Consider the following 13416-nt stretch of genomic DNA (forward strand, 5'->3'; position numbering starts at 1 on the left):
CTTTCTTTCTTCGAGCCGGCTATAAGGGAGAGGGCCTGGCCCCTAATAACCGTTTTAAAGGCCTCGCAGTGAGATACTAAAGAAGATACCGAGCCCTCATTAATGAGGAAGTAGTTATCCGATGCTTCAATGAGGTCCTTACGGATCTTGGGATTGGGCAAGTACCAAAGATTGATGGGGGCGTCCTTGCCCGCCGTGCCCCGAGAAACAAGACATTTTTGATATCTTGAGCAACCTGCATTCTGATGCATGGAAACCTGGCTCTCTGAAGCCTTTGCTCCTGAAATCCTAGATGTTTTGCTTGCCTTCTACTGGATTGTTAAACGCAATCGCCCCTCTCTTTGAGGCAGAGGCATCACAATTATTTTTAAACTCTTTTTTAAGTGCACTTTAATGAGGTGGATGTAGCAGAAGGCGAGGCAGCCCATTTTTCGCTAACTCTCTCAGGCAACAGCACTCCAGCTGGACGCCTCATTCATCACCCCCCTGGGTCTTCCACTAAATTTACCATGAACTTTACTGGTATCATTAACCAATTGGCCCTAAGCCACAATAATCTATTAGTCTTAGGTGAATTCAACCTTCATTTTCAAGACAGCTCTTACCCAGGGGCAAAATCCTTAACTAGAGACCTAGAAACCCTCCATCTGCTTCAACTAGGGTCTGGACCCACGCATGCTAATGGCCACATGCTTGATCCCATTTTTTCCAATTTACCCTCTATTTCAGTGGAAACTCCCATCATCCTGCCCTGGTCTGACTGCTATATGATTCCCATTTCCTTTCCACTATTTAAACCTTCCCTTGGCACTTACATGAACCAGTCTGTCCTTTCTAGGAGTTGGGCCAAGGTTAACTCAGAGACTTTCACATCTGCTCTAGCTGCCTCTGATCCTAATCTCAGTGAGGACCTAGACTTGGGTCTACCTGAAAATAATCTTAACAAATGGTTGACCACAACCTTAGATGGAATAGCACCGCTAGCCCCTAAACAGAATCCTAGCACCCTTCCATCTGCATCTTGGTATAATGAGCACATAGCAGTGGCTAAGAAATGTTGCAAGCACCTTGAATGTGACCGGATTAAAGATTATAATTTACCCAGCCACTCTCACCATAAACTCATGCTAAAACTGCATCACAAGCTCATCAGAAGCTCTCGTATGCTCAGAAAATCGACTGTGCAGATAAACCATCTAAAGAACTCTTCTCCCTTCTTAAGTCACTATCTTCTCTCAAACATGTGTCTTCGACTGCCACTTCATACCCTGAAAGTTGCAACAACATAGCCATCTTCTTTGTGTCTAAAGTGGCCAAGATTTATAACCTTTCACATCGTGGCCCAGAAGGAAGGTTATCAATCGCTATGGTCCGTTCCGGGGGGCTGATCAATTTTGCTGACCCCTCCCTTGATAAAATGCAGTCTCTCTTTATTCAAATTAAATTGAGCTCCCCTCTGGACCCAGCCCCGCCGAAATTGCACACTTATGTTTAGCAGCTATTCTTCCTCACCTCAAAAAATCGATTACTGGTCCCTCAACTTAGTACTAGTTCCTAAGAAATTGAAGCATGCCATGGTGCTCCCAATACGTAAATATCTCTCTCTAGATCTTTCTATCCTGAAAAATCTTAAACCCATCTCTCTTCTGCCATTCTTTGCAAAAATCCTCAAAAAATATGTGAATAATCTGCTAACTCAATTTATCGAATCCAATGACCTGCTCCATCCCTCCCAATAGGGTGTTAGGGCTAACCACTCTACTGGGTTCGCCTTACTTTTTGAAAAGGAAACTTTGAGACAGAGTGCTGGCAAAGGACAGACTTCAGCCCTGATATCGCTTGATCTGAGAACAGCTTTTAACATCATCTCCCTTGGCCTCTTAGTACAGAGGCTAGGGGAGAGAGGTGTTACCGGCAGGGCAATTAAATAGTTAATATCCATTCTATAGGATTGAACCTTCCAGTTCACCCAGAAGATTTTTGTATCTGAGATTCTTACTCTACCTCAGTCTAATATTTACATCCGTTCGCAGAGATCATCGACAGACACAAGGTGCAACTAGTGTTGTACACTGATGACAATCACTTCATTGTAATGCTCTTGCAGTCTGAAGGTGAATATGCAATACAATTTAAATCCTGCCTGTCAGAGGTCGCCACCTGGATGGCCTACAACTGTCAAAAATTAAATGTTAATAAAAAAGAAATCCTGATGTTGGGCAAAACACCCTTAATTTAGCCATTGGCCTGGTGGCTGGTCACCCTTGGCCAGCTCCCAGAATCATAACCCAAAGTCATATCCCAAGGGGTGTGGTTTGATTCCAAACTCACCTTTCAAAACCAGATCAGCAGTGCCAGTGAGAAATGTTTTGGCACATTTAAGACACTTAGGAAAGTCCTTGATCTATTCCCGCTGGAATCACAGGAAACGATTGTTCATGCCTTAGTAACAGCGCAGCTCGACTACTGTAATGTCTTACATCAGGGAGCCACCAAGGGCAACCCGAATTAGCTAAAAAGAGCACAAAAGGCAGCGGCCCACCAAGTACTTAACCTCCTTCCTAGAAGATCTTCTGCATCAGTGGCTCTGGCCTAACTTCATTTGTTTCCAATGGTAAAAAGAATCAGCTTCAAAGCCATGTGCTTCTTTCACTGAATTCTTCCCCGGCAAGGTCCCAAATATCTTCGCTCCTAGATCCAACTGTATACTCCTTCCCGTGATCTTTCTTTTTTTTTTTTTAAATGTGTCTGGTTGTCTTGTTTCATTAGACAGATTACAGTATATATATCACACCATTTGGCTACTTTTTTACATAGCATTTAGCTCGGAATCATGGGTTTTGACAGGCTTCCCATTCAGTCACACATGTCCTGTGCGACGTTACTCCAGGGACTGATCTATCCACAGAAGAAACATGTATTTATTATGAAACTTTGTATAAGGGGTCCTCTAAGTTACATAAATGTGTTGGTTAGTATGTGAGAGACAATAAAAAGGAATTCTCCCATACTGCAGGCAATACCTTTCGTGCACATATAACGGTGGTTCCTCATCTTCGGCTGTATCTGGGGAGGTCGCCCTGGCTCTCGCCCACTGCTCAAATGGTTCCCAAATATTTTTTGCTCTAGAGGCTGAAGGCATCAGCTCCCAATAAGTACCTAATTGCGTGTGCTCATAAGTCACGTCACTTAGCCATGCTTCAAATTTAGGAACCTTTCGTCTGCCCCACCGAACAGCAATTTGTCTTCTAGCATATAACAACAAGAGGGCATGTAGTTTTCGTGTCTGTGGTACGGTGTTATTCACTAGACCTAGGAGACCTAGTTGTGGTGATGGGTCGTCTGCTCTACCAATTATCTGGCTCACTGCTTCAAATATGTCTCTCCAAAATTCTGTCAATTTAGGGCAATCCCAGGCCATATGCAAGAATAACGCATGTTCAAGCCCACACCTCCAGCACCTCTCATCCTCCCTGAAGCGCACGCGGTATAAATTAGTAGGGGTTCTATAATAGCGGTGTAAGTATTTAAAATGGATGAGGCGCAGCCTATAGTTTGGGGAGAGTACCATAAGTTGTCTGCAGCAAAAGTCCCTTTGCTCTTCTTGCATTGGGGGATCCAGTTCCCTATTCCACAGTTGCAACGACTTGGGTTGTATCACCGGAGCCTGATCCTTTATTGCAGTATATAGTCTGGTTACCAGTTTTCGGGATGAGGCCCGCGCCAATATGTTCTGTAACGCATGCAGTGTTGGGGGTGCTTCTGGAAATCCTTCCCAGAGCGTACGGCATGCCGCTTTCAGCTTGTGGGAAGCAAATCTCCGCAAAGGGTACATCTTGTCCATCTACCCCTATGGGCGGGGGGCTAAAAGCCCCTTCAGGGTACAAGTCAGCAAATGTTCGCATTTGTACGCCTCCAATCTCCACCACTCCCCCACTATCTTCCAGGTATGGTAACATCGGGTTGTTGCATATGGGGGTCGCCGGTGCATACAACAGAGGTATGTGAGCACGTTTCTTAAGTTCTTGCCACATCCATCTGAATGTGTCCGCAGTGTCCACATCTAACATGGGGCGCAGTGTCTTTTTATAGACTGCCACCGACTGGGGTCGGCACTACTGCGTCCGTTTCCACTGCTATGTGTGGTTGGTACGGCGTCTGGTAGACCCAAAAGTGCAGAAACTGGGCTTGTGCACATAGCGCGTATAGTTGCATGTCGGGGCACCAAGGCCTCCCTGTCTCAACAGCAGAGTCAAAAGGGCCCAGGATACTCTTGCTTGGCTACCCGCCAATACAAAGGAAAGTAATTGTGAATGCAAACATTTGAAGAAGTGTTGTGGGAGGGGAATCGGCACGTTAGTGAATAAATATAAAAATGTTGGCAAAATTACCATTTTAGACAGCGCTACTCTACCTGCGATAGACAGAGGCAATTTAGACCAAATTGCTACCTTGCTTTCAAGCCGTGTTATAGCCTGCCCAAAATTCAAATTCCAGATGTCTTGCATGTTACAACTGAACCAGACACCAAGTACTTAACTTCCTCTGCTTCCCAGCGCAATGGGTATTTAGACGACACCACTGGAGTGCTATCAGTTAGTGGGAAGACTACAGACTTCGCCCAATTTATGCTAATGCCAGCTAATCCATCGAACCTTATAAATTCACGGAGCACTGGGTCTAGGTTTACTGCGGGATTTAGGGTAGACAGAGTGACATCGTCAGCATAAAGAGAGATTAATAGACTTCTAGAGCAGAAGCCTATCCCTTTAGCCGTATGGTGCTGGCGAATCCTAGCTGCAAGAGGCTCCATGGCAATGGCAAACAACAGAGGCGAGAGTGGACAGCCCTGTCTGGTTCCCCTGGTGATATTGAACGCCTCTGATACTAGGCCATTTACACGAACCCGGGCTAGCGGTTTGGTGTATAGCAGTTTAATTCTATTTATGAACAAGGGACTGAAACCCATACGTTCCAAAATCCGAAATAGGTAAGGCCATTCAAGGGAATCAAATGCTTTTGTTGCATCCTGGAAGATAGCAGCAGCATGTACCGTGGGATGTAGATAGAGTAACACTGAGAAGAGTGTTCTAAGGTTATGTGATGTTGAGCCCCCAGGTATAAATCCCGAATGGTACGGGAGGGCCACCATCGGGAGAAGAGGTTGAAGGCGGTTTGCCAGCAGTTTAGCTTAAATTTTGACGTCTACATTTATTAATGATAGAGGGCGGTAAGAGTCCAAGTCCGTTTCCTCCTTATCTGGTTTAAGTAGCGTCATTATCATCGCCTCTCGCATTGAGGTTGGAAGAACCTCTTCCTCTAGGCCTTCCTCATGAACAGCGTGTAGTCTTGGGGCTAGTTCATCTACTTAGGTTTTATAAAATGCAGTGTTTAGGCCATCAGGGCCCGGGGCTTTGTTCAACGGTCGGCTTTTTATCACTTGCTTGATATTTTCTATTGTCATGGAGAGGTCCATGTAACGCCTGTGCGTATCATTGAACCATACCAGTGCCACTGAGTCTAGAAATTCCTGCAACCCTTTGGGGTGTGTAGATTGAGCAGCTGTGTACAGGGTAGAGTAAAAATCAGCAAATTCACCCAGGAACGCTTCCTGTCATGTGATTGTTATCCCATCAGGATTTTTTATTTCGTGAATAAAAGTTGCCGAGGTGGATTTGCGAATCAAACCTGCAAGTGTACGACCTGGCCTATCACCCTCTCCATACCTCCTGGCCTCAGCATATTTATTTAAGAATTTGAGTTCCCTTTGGGCCTCCTCAGCAAATTCTAAGAGCTTTTCCTTCAACTCTGCTGCAGTGATGGGGTTAGTTTCCGAGCAGAATCTGCGCTCCAGGTCCTTTATCTGATCCTCAATCCTGGCTATGGTGCTTCTAATGGCTTTTAGGACTCCCGCTTGCCTCGCTATACATTTCCCTCTTATGACCACTTTAAATGCATCCCAGAGGGTTGCCTCAGTGGGCACCGAACTGGAGTTCAGGGCAAAGTAATCTACAATATCATTTCTAATTTCTCCCTTGAATGCCTCGTCAAGCAGGGCATTCGGGAGGAGCTTCCAGCTAAATGCACGTGGAAGTGTATCCGGGAAAGAGAGTTTGAGCAAGCATGGAGCGTGGTCCACCAAGGAGCGGGCAAGGTGAGAGACCTCAAGTGTCCAGATGGCCACATCCGAAGTCACCAACCAAAAGTCTCGCCTGGACCACGCCGCGTGCTGACCAGATATGTATGTCCCTTCCGCTACTCCTGGATGTCTGACTCTCCAGATATCTAACAGGTTACCCTCTGACATAATGTCCTGAATGGCTAGGCTGGCCTGTGGGTGTAAGGCTCGGGCTGCACCTTTTCAGTCGATGGCATCATGAAGCACTGCGTTAAAGTCGCCTCCCCAAATGATCGTGTTACAGTCGGTAGAGACTATTTGTGCCCAGATATCCCTAAAACATTCTGGGGAATTCAAAATTTTCTAGCTATCGCGACAAGAATTTAAGATTCTATTAAGGACACGGAGGCGAGGATTATGCTTTCTCATTTCTTTACTGCAACAACAGCAGCCAATGAAAATGAAAGTACACATGTAAAAAATAACATTTCTCTTGAGGCTTTGAACCACGCCTCTCTTACAACAACCAATCACAAAGGTATCATGTCTATAAATCCTGGAGACACTAGTCCGGCCTCCTCTTTCTTTGCGCGAAAGTCAGTAACAGTCTCAACACACAGAAAAGTTTACTACTGCAACGGAAAACAGATCCAGCAGAAGTCCCAACGGAGAAAACTTGAACAGAAAGGAAAAACCATCATCCGAAAGGAGCGGCAGCCAAAGCACTGGCCATCTTCAACTCTTGTTGGAGTCATTTCCTAGAACATAAAAAGGAAGTTTGAGAAAAATTTCCACCACAACCTAGATCGTTGTAAGGGTGGGTAAAACAGTTAGGTAAAAACACGTAAACAACAACAGTTGTATAACAGTCCCAACGGGTGGGATAATCCTCGCCTCCGTGTCCTTAATAGAATCTAAAATTCTTGTCGCGATAGCTAGAAAATTTTGAATTCTATGGCAGGACCGGAGGCTTCTGATCATGCTGGTTCAAAGCTCACATTAAAGCTCGTCAATCACAGCATCAGAAACATGAGGAATCGGTTTGTAGTAAAACACCTTGAACATAGAATCTGAGGACCAGTCAGTTGCCTTCAGAATGTCCTCCAAGCGGGAACCCAATAAGTAAGCCTTAGAAGCCATCGCACCCCTCGCAGAGTGTGCCCCATAAGCAGAAATATCAATGCCGGCTTCCGACATGATCCACCTGACCCATCTGGCTAAAGTAGCAGCAGCGACTGGCCTGAACGGTTTCTGAATGGATATTAATAACTGCCCCAGAGGATCAGCCCTGTGTACACTAGTACGCTCCTCATAACATTTAAGACATTGAAGAACACACAGCCTGCCGTTATGAGGAAAGGCAGGATAATCAACTGAACGGGACATGGTCTTAGTGCGTCTAGTAATGACAAAGGATACACCCTGGGGTGAAAACATCCTCCCAGCCAAATCCAGAGCTCTGACATCCGAAACCCTCCGACATGAAATAAGGCACAACAGCATAGTAAGCTTGGCAGACAGCTGTTTCAACGACAAATCACCATTAATCGGCCAGGATTCCAACAAATTCAGAACCTTATTAACATCCCACATGGTGGAATACCTGGGCCGAGGAGGGTTGGCCACACTCGCACCTTTAAGCAACTTACATACCAAGGGATGCATCCCCACCGGCTTACCATCTATGTGATCGTGACCAGCTGAAATAGCAGACCTAAAGTTGTTCACCGACCTATAGGCCAGGCCAGAAGTCGCACAATCTGACAAAAAATTCAGTACCTCCGTTATATTTGATCCCACGGGATCCACCTATTTTGAAAGGCACCAACCCACCCACTTCTTCCACGAAGAAGAGTATCGTTTTCGGGTGGAAGGAGCCCACGCTTGCTGCATAAAGCTGGAAGCCTCTCGTGAAAGGCCTGCAAGGCGTTCATGTCTCCGGAGAGCGTCCATACCATAAGTGACAGCTGATTCTGCAGGACCAGGGGGTGGCACGTCCCCACTGGGTCCTGCAGAAGCGTCGGGAAGACTGGGAGCCGGAAGGGAAGGTCTATTGACAATTCCAACAGTGTGGGAAACCACGACTGAGTCGACCAATAAGGCGTTACTAGCACCACCGTCGCTTCCTGTCGGCGCAGTAGCGCCGCAACTCTCGGGATCAGCGCAAACGGTGGAAACGCATAATTCCTCTGTTGACCCCAATGATGAAGGAACGCGTCCGTCCCCAGGGCCATTGGGTCCGGTCTCCAACTGTAAAACAGGGGAAGATGGGCATTGAGGCACGAGGCAAACAGGTCGATCCGACACGGGCCTCGTAGCGACATGATCCGGGAAAACAGCGATGGATGGAGCCTCCAATAGCTGGAGTCCCGGAGAAATCGGGAATGCCAATCCGCTACCTGATTGAGTTTCCCGGGAAGGTATTCCGCCACCACGGAGATCTTGCGATCCAGGCAGAAGTGCCAGAATTCCTTCGCAATGTGCACCAGCATCCGGGACCTCGTCCCGCCCAATCGATTGATGTATCGCACCGCGGAGACATTGTCCATCCGAAGGAGGATACAACAATTGCTCTTCAGCGGTGAGATAGACCTGATGGCAAAGGACCCTGCCAAAAGCTCTAGACAATTGATGTGAAGTGATAGTTCGTCTGCAGACCACCGTCCTCCTGTGGCAAAGTCGCCGCAGCGAGCGCCCCAGCCCCACTGGCTGGCATCGGACAACACCACTACATCCGGAGCCGTGCCGTATATCGCTGGGCCATTCCAGGCCGACATGTGGTCCAACCACCACTGAAGCTCCTCCCTGGACTCGGAGGAGAGAGGGATCAAATGATCGTAGTGAAAGTTTCTCCGTAGGTAGAAAATCTTGAGCCTCTGCAGGGCTCTGTAATGCAAAGGACCGGGAAAAATGGCCTGAATCGACGAGGCCCGAAGGCCCACAATCCGTGCCAGAACCCTCAAAGAAATCTTCTCTTTGGCCAGGGTAGCTGTGATTTCTCTCTTGATCGACCTGATCTTCGGCAGAGGAAGGAGAAGCTGTGCCGAGACCGAGTCTATCAGGAAACCTAGGAATTCCATCTGTCGATCCGGTATCAGCACCGATTTCTTGGTGTTGATCACGAACCCCAGACTCTGCAATAAGGACGTCGTCCACTCCAAGTGCGTGAGGAGGAGGGACCGGTCCTGTGCCAGGATCAGCATATCGTCTAGATAGACAATCAGCCAAACCCCCATTTCCCGGAGGCGGGAGACCACCGGCTTGAGTAGTTTGGTGAACACCCAAGGGGCCGAGGACAGCCCGAAAGGAAGTACCTCGTAACGAAACCAACGCCCTTTCCAGGGGAACTGTAAAAACTTTTGATGTGATGGGCAGACTGGGACCGTCAAGTAGGCATCTTTCAAGTCCAGTCTGACCATCCAGTCGTTCTCTAAAAGAAGGTCTCGCAAAAGATGGATGCCCTCCATCTTGAAGTGTCGATACGTGACAAAGGGGTTGAAATCCCTCAAGTTTAACACGAGGCGCTGTCCGCCTCCTTTCCTTTGAACAAGAAAGACGTTGCTGCAGAAGCCTCCCGGCCGGAAGGGTCCCGCAGCAATGGCCTGTTTTGCCAAAAGCTTGTCTAGTTCTGAGTCTATAAAACTCTGTTCGAGATGGGAAAAAAGGAGAGGACGGGGGGGAAAGGGCTGAATGGGGCAAGACACCATCTCTATCTCGTAACCCTGGACGGTCCAAAGGACCCACACATCTGAAGTGAGAGCTGCCCAATTCTGGACAAAATGGCGCAATCTTCCCCCCAAAGGAAGTAAAGGAAGGGTGAGACTTACCGGAAGATTGGTTATCGAAGTTTTTGTAGCCTCGATTGATTCCTTTGTTGTAGCGGCCCCTGAAGCCGCGTGATCGGGACGGGTAAAATCCGGCTTGATCCGGTTCTTGCGTATACCCTCCTCTACCCCGTCTAGGGGCGTAGCCTCTCTGAGGACTGGGATTTGAGTAGCGGCCGGTCGAACGTCCTCTGCCACGCCCGGCCCTACCAGAGACCTGCAGAACACGTTTCAGCGATGCCTGAGACTTGTCCAAAGAAGCAAAAGTGTTCACAAATTTTGCAATATCCTTGAAGAAATTATCCCCAAACAACTGTCCTTCCGCCAAAGGACCCGGCTCCGAGGAAGCCAATTCCACCAGTTGGGGGTCGATCCGGAGAAGGACGGACTTCCGCCGTTCCGAGGCAAGGGCGCAATTCGCGTTGCCCAGCATACAAATGGCCCTCTGAGCCCAACCCGCCAAAACCTCGGGGTGTATGGCGGCACCAGTCTCTTTTGCCTGCAGGGCCAATTCCAGGATCTTGGCCAACGGGCCCGAAAGGTCGAGGACCTTATCTTGGCACGCTCTGAGCGCACGATCAATCCCTTTCTTCGGGTCTTTTTTATACTTTTTAAGAAAAGTGGTCATGGAAGGGTCTATGTCCGGAGTGAGAGCCACTTTATGGGGCAAATCAGGGCGCGGGCATTCCGATTTCAGGCTGGCACAAACCTCCTTGTCGAACCCCTTACGGAGATGAGTCTCCAGATAGGTCGCCACCGCCGGAGGGGGAACCCAGTCGGATGACCTGGGGTGAACAATGTCCGTCGGGTCAAACAAAAAGGGGGTGGGAATGACCGGGGAGTTGTGTTTACGCTTCTTAGTGCGTTTGCGCGGAGCGGCATCCGAGGAATCGGTATCGGTGCCAGTATCCGTTGTGGTGATAACCAGGGGGGACGTGGGGGGAGGGGTAACAGGCTTGTCTAGGGATCGAGACTCCTGGGACTTATAAAGTTTGTCGTAAGACTGGGCATGCGGCCAGGAAAGGTCAAGAGCCGCCTTCTTCGGGGGAGGGGGGTGAAGGGGATCTTTGCCCGGAACGGGCATCGGCTTACCCGGGACCAGCAGATCCAATTTATTGGCCAGAGGGGAGAGGGCCGAGGAAAGGGCTTTATCCAATTTTGCATCGAGTTTTTTGTCTATGATCTCCTCCATGGAGTCCCCTTCATAGAATTCCTGCTGTCCCTGAAAACCATACGCAGCATCCTCCTCTTCGCAGTACTCAGTGTCTGCCATCGCAATCAGGAATCCGAAATTCCAACTCTAGTCCCTAGCGGGAAGCAAAACCAGCCCGAGCAAGGGCGTCGAGGTTGGGGGGTGCCAGGCGCAGGAGCCGGAAATACCAGGGAAAGACAAGAGCAAGGCCAAGTCCCACTCTAGGACTAACGGAGGAAAGATGGTGTCGTCTGAACCAATATAAGCTGCCAAAAGCACAGAAATCGCCCACGGCTCCTGGCCTAAGCTGCGTCGATCCCCACTTCAGCCGGGGGCAGAGCGTCGTTCTGGCACCTTCGAGAACTGAGCGTGCCAACACAGTGTGCGCGGGCTCCCCGAGACGTGCGTAAGGCCTCAACGGCACCTACGTACGCTCGTCCCCGAGGGGGGGGCTAACCCCTCACTAATGCAGCTAGCTGAAGCTTGTGCCGCGGCAGCGACGACTGGAAGTCGAGAGAATGGTTCGGACGGGCCTAGGTGCGCAACACGCGCCACCATGGGGAAGCGGGGAACGGAGCGAAGCTCCGGCCCCAAACTAAGAGTAAAGCGGACAATGCCGGAATAAAAACAATGCCAAGAAAGCGTAAAGCGATCAACCAAAATATGCAATATACATACATAATCAAACACAATAGCCAAAGGCATTAACCAATGTATAGGCATCAAGCATAAGCAATATAGTTAACACGAAAGAAAAGAGCACTTATCTGGGCTGCGGAGCAGCAAAGAAAGAGGAGGCCGGACTAGTGTCTCCAGGATTTATAGACATGATACCTTTGTGATTGGTTGTTGTAAGAGAGGCGTGGTTCAAAGCCTCATGAGAAATGTTATTTTTTACATGTGTACTTTCATTTTCATTGGCTGCTGTTGTTGCAGTAAAGAAATGAGAAAGCATAATCAGAAGCCTCCGGTCCTGCCATAGAATCTGTATTTGGACCATAGATAGCAGAGAACACAACAGGCCTGCCCCCCAAGTTACCATGGAGCACTATGCAGCGCCCCTCGGGATCAATGTAGGTCTATCCCTTTACGGATTAGGATCGCCACCCCTCGTGCATAATTTGAGTATACCGCAAAATATATGCGTGTGCTTTAATTTCGGAGAAGGTAATGAATTGAGGTGCGTTTCCTGGAGAAAGCAAACGTCAACGTTATGCCTCGATAAAGAAGCATGTACAAGTCGAGCTTTCCTGCTATCATTGAGACCCCTTACATTGCAAGTGAGGATATTAAACACCTTTGTGTGAGTCCCTAGAGCAGGTCAGTAGAGTGTGTAGGAACGCCAGCATTTTGCATCCAAGTGTTTGTCCAGTGTAGCCCAACAGGAAGTTGACAACTTACAGACCAGTACAATACAAACAAGATGAACAACCCCCCCACCCCTCACCCACTCCAACCCCCCAAATAGGGTGTGTCAAAGCCCACCCATTCCCACCATGCAAGTGGAGTAAATCAAACATAGGGAAACTTCCCGTGAGGGTGAGGTAGCACCGGCATACTCCCCAGTTAGAACAGGGTGGTTGAGAGTATCATCAACGCGACAGGGACTGCATAGCCGATACCCCGAGAGGAGATTAGAACATGTTCAAAGCATATGAGAATGAGTGCGGAATCATTCGGAGGTCAATTCAGTTAAAACAAACAACAATGTATAAAGTCAAGCAATAGTATAAGTGACATCATTAGAAATAAACCTAACACATTCACGGCAACCTCAGCTTTTGGAAGGGTGGAATATGAACACTTTAAAGTAATGCATATTAGTCATTATCGCTCAGTCGATCATGTCCTTGCACCCCTGTTGCCCCAGCTGCTTTCAATTTCGGACCACACACATGCTTTGCAAATTTAAGGGCAGATTTTGCATCACTGAAAAAATGTGCGGTTCCATCGTATGAAACTTTGAGCTTTGCCGGATACAGAAGGGAATAGAGTATTTGTGCCTGCAACAGAAGCCGCTTGGCTGGAAGAAACTCTCGCCGTGCAGCTTGTACCACTGGGGTAAAGTCCGGATAGAAGGATATTGTATTACCTTTATGATGTATCCACCACTTTTCTCTGGCTAAGCGTAGAATGACATCCCTATCCTGATAATTCAACAATTTGGCCAGGATAGGCCTCGGTGTGCCTCCCACAGGTGGCTTTGGGCCTAATGCCCTATGTGCTCGTTGTACCACAAATACTGTAGATAAATGGGAATCAAAGAGCTCATGTAAAAGGTC

The sequence above is a fragment of the Lissotriton vulgaris genome, chromosome 2_1 (genome assembly GCF_964263255.1).
Source record: "Lissotriton vulgaris chromosome 2_1, aLisVul1.2, whole genome shotgun sequence".
Taxonomy (NCBI): domain Eukaryota; kingdom Metazoa; phylum Chordata; class Amphibia; order Caudata; family Salamandridae; genus Lissotriton; species Lissotriton vulgaris.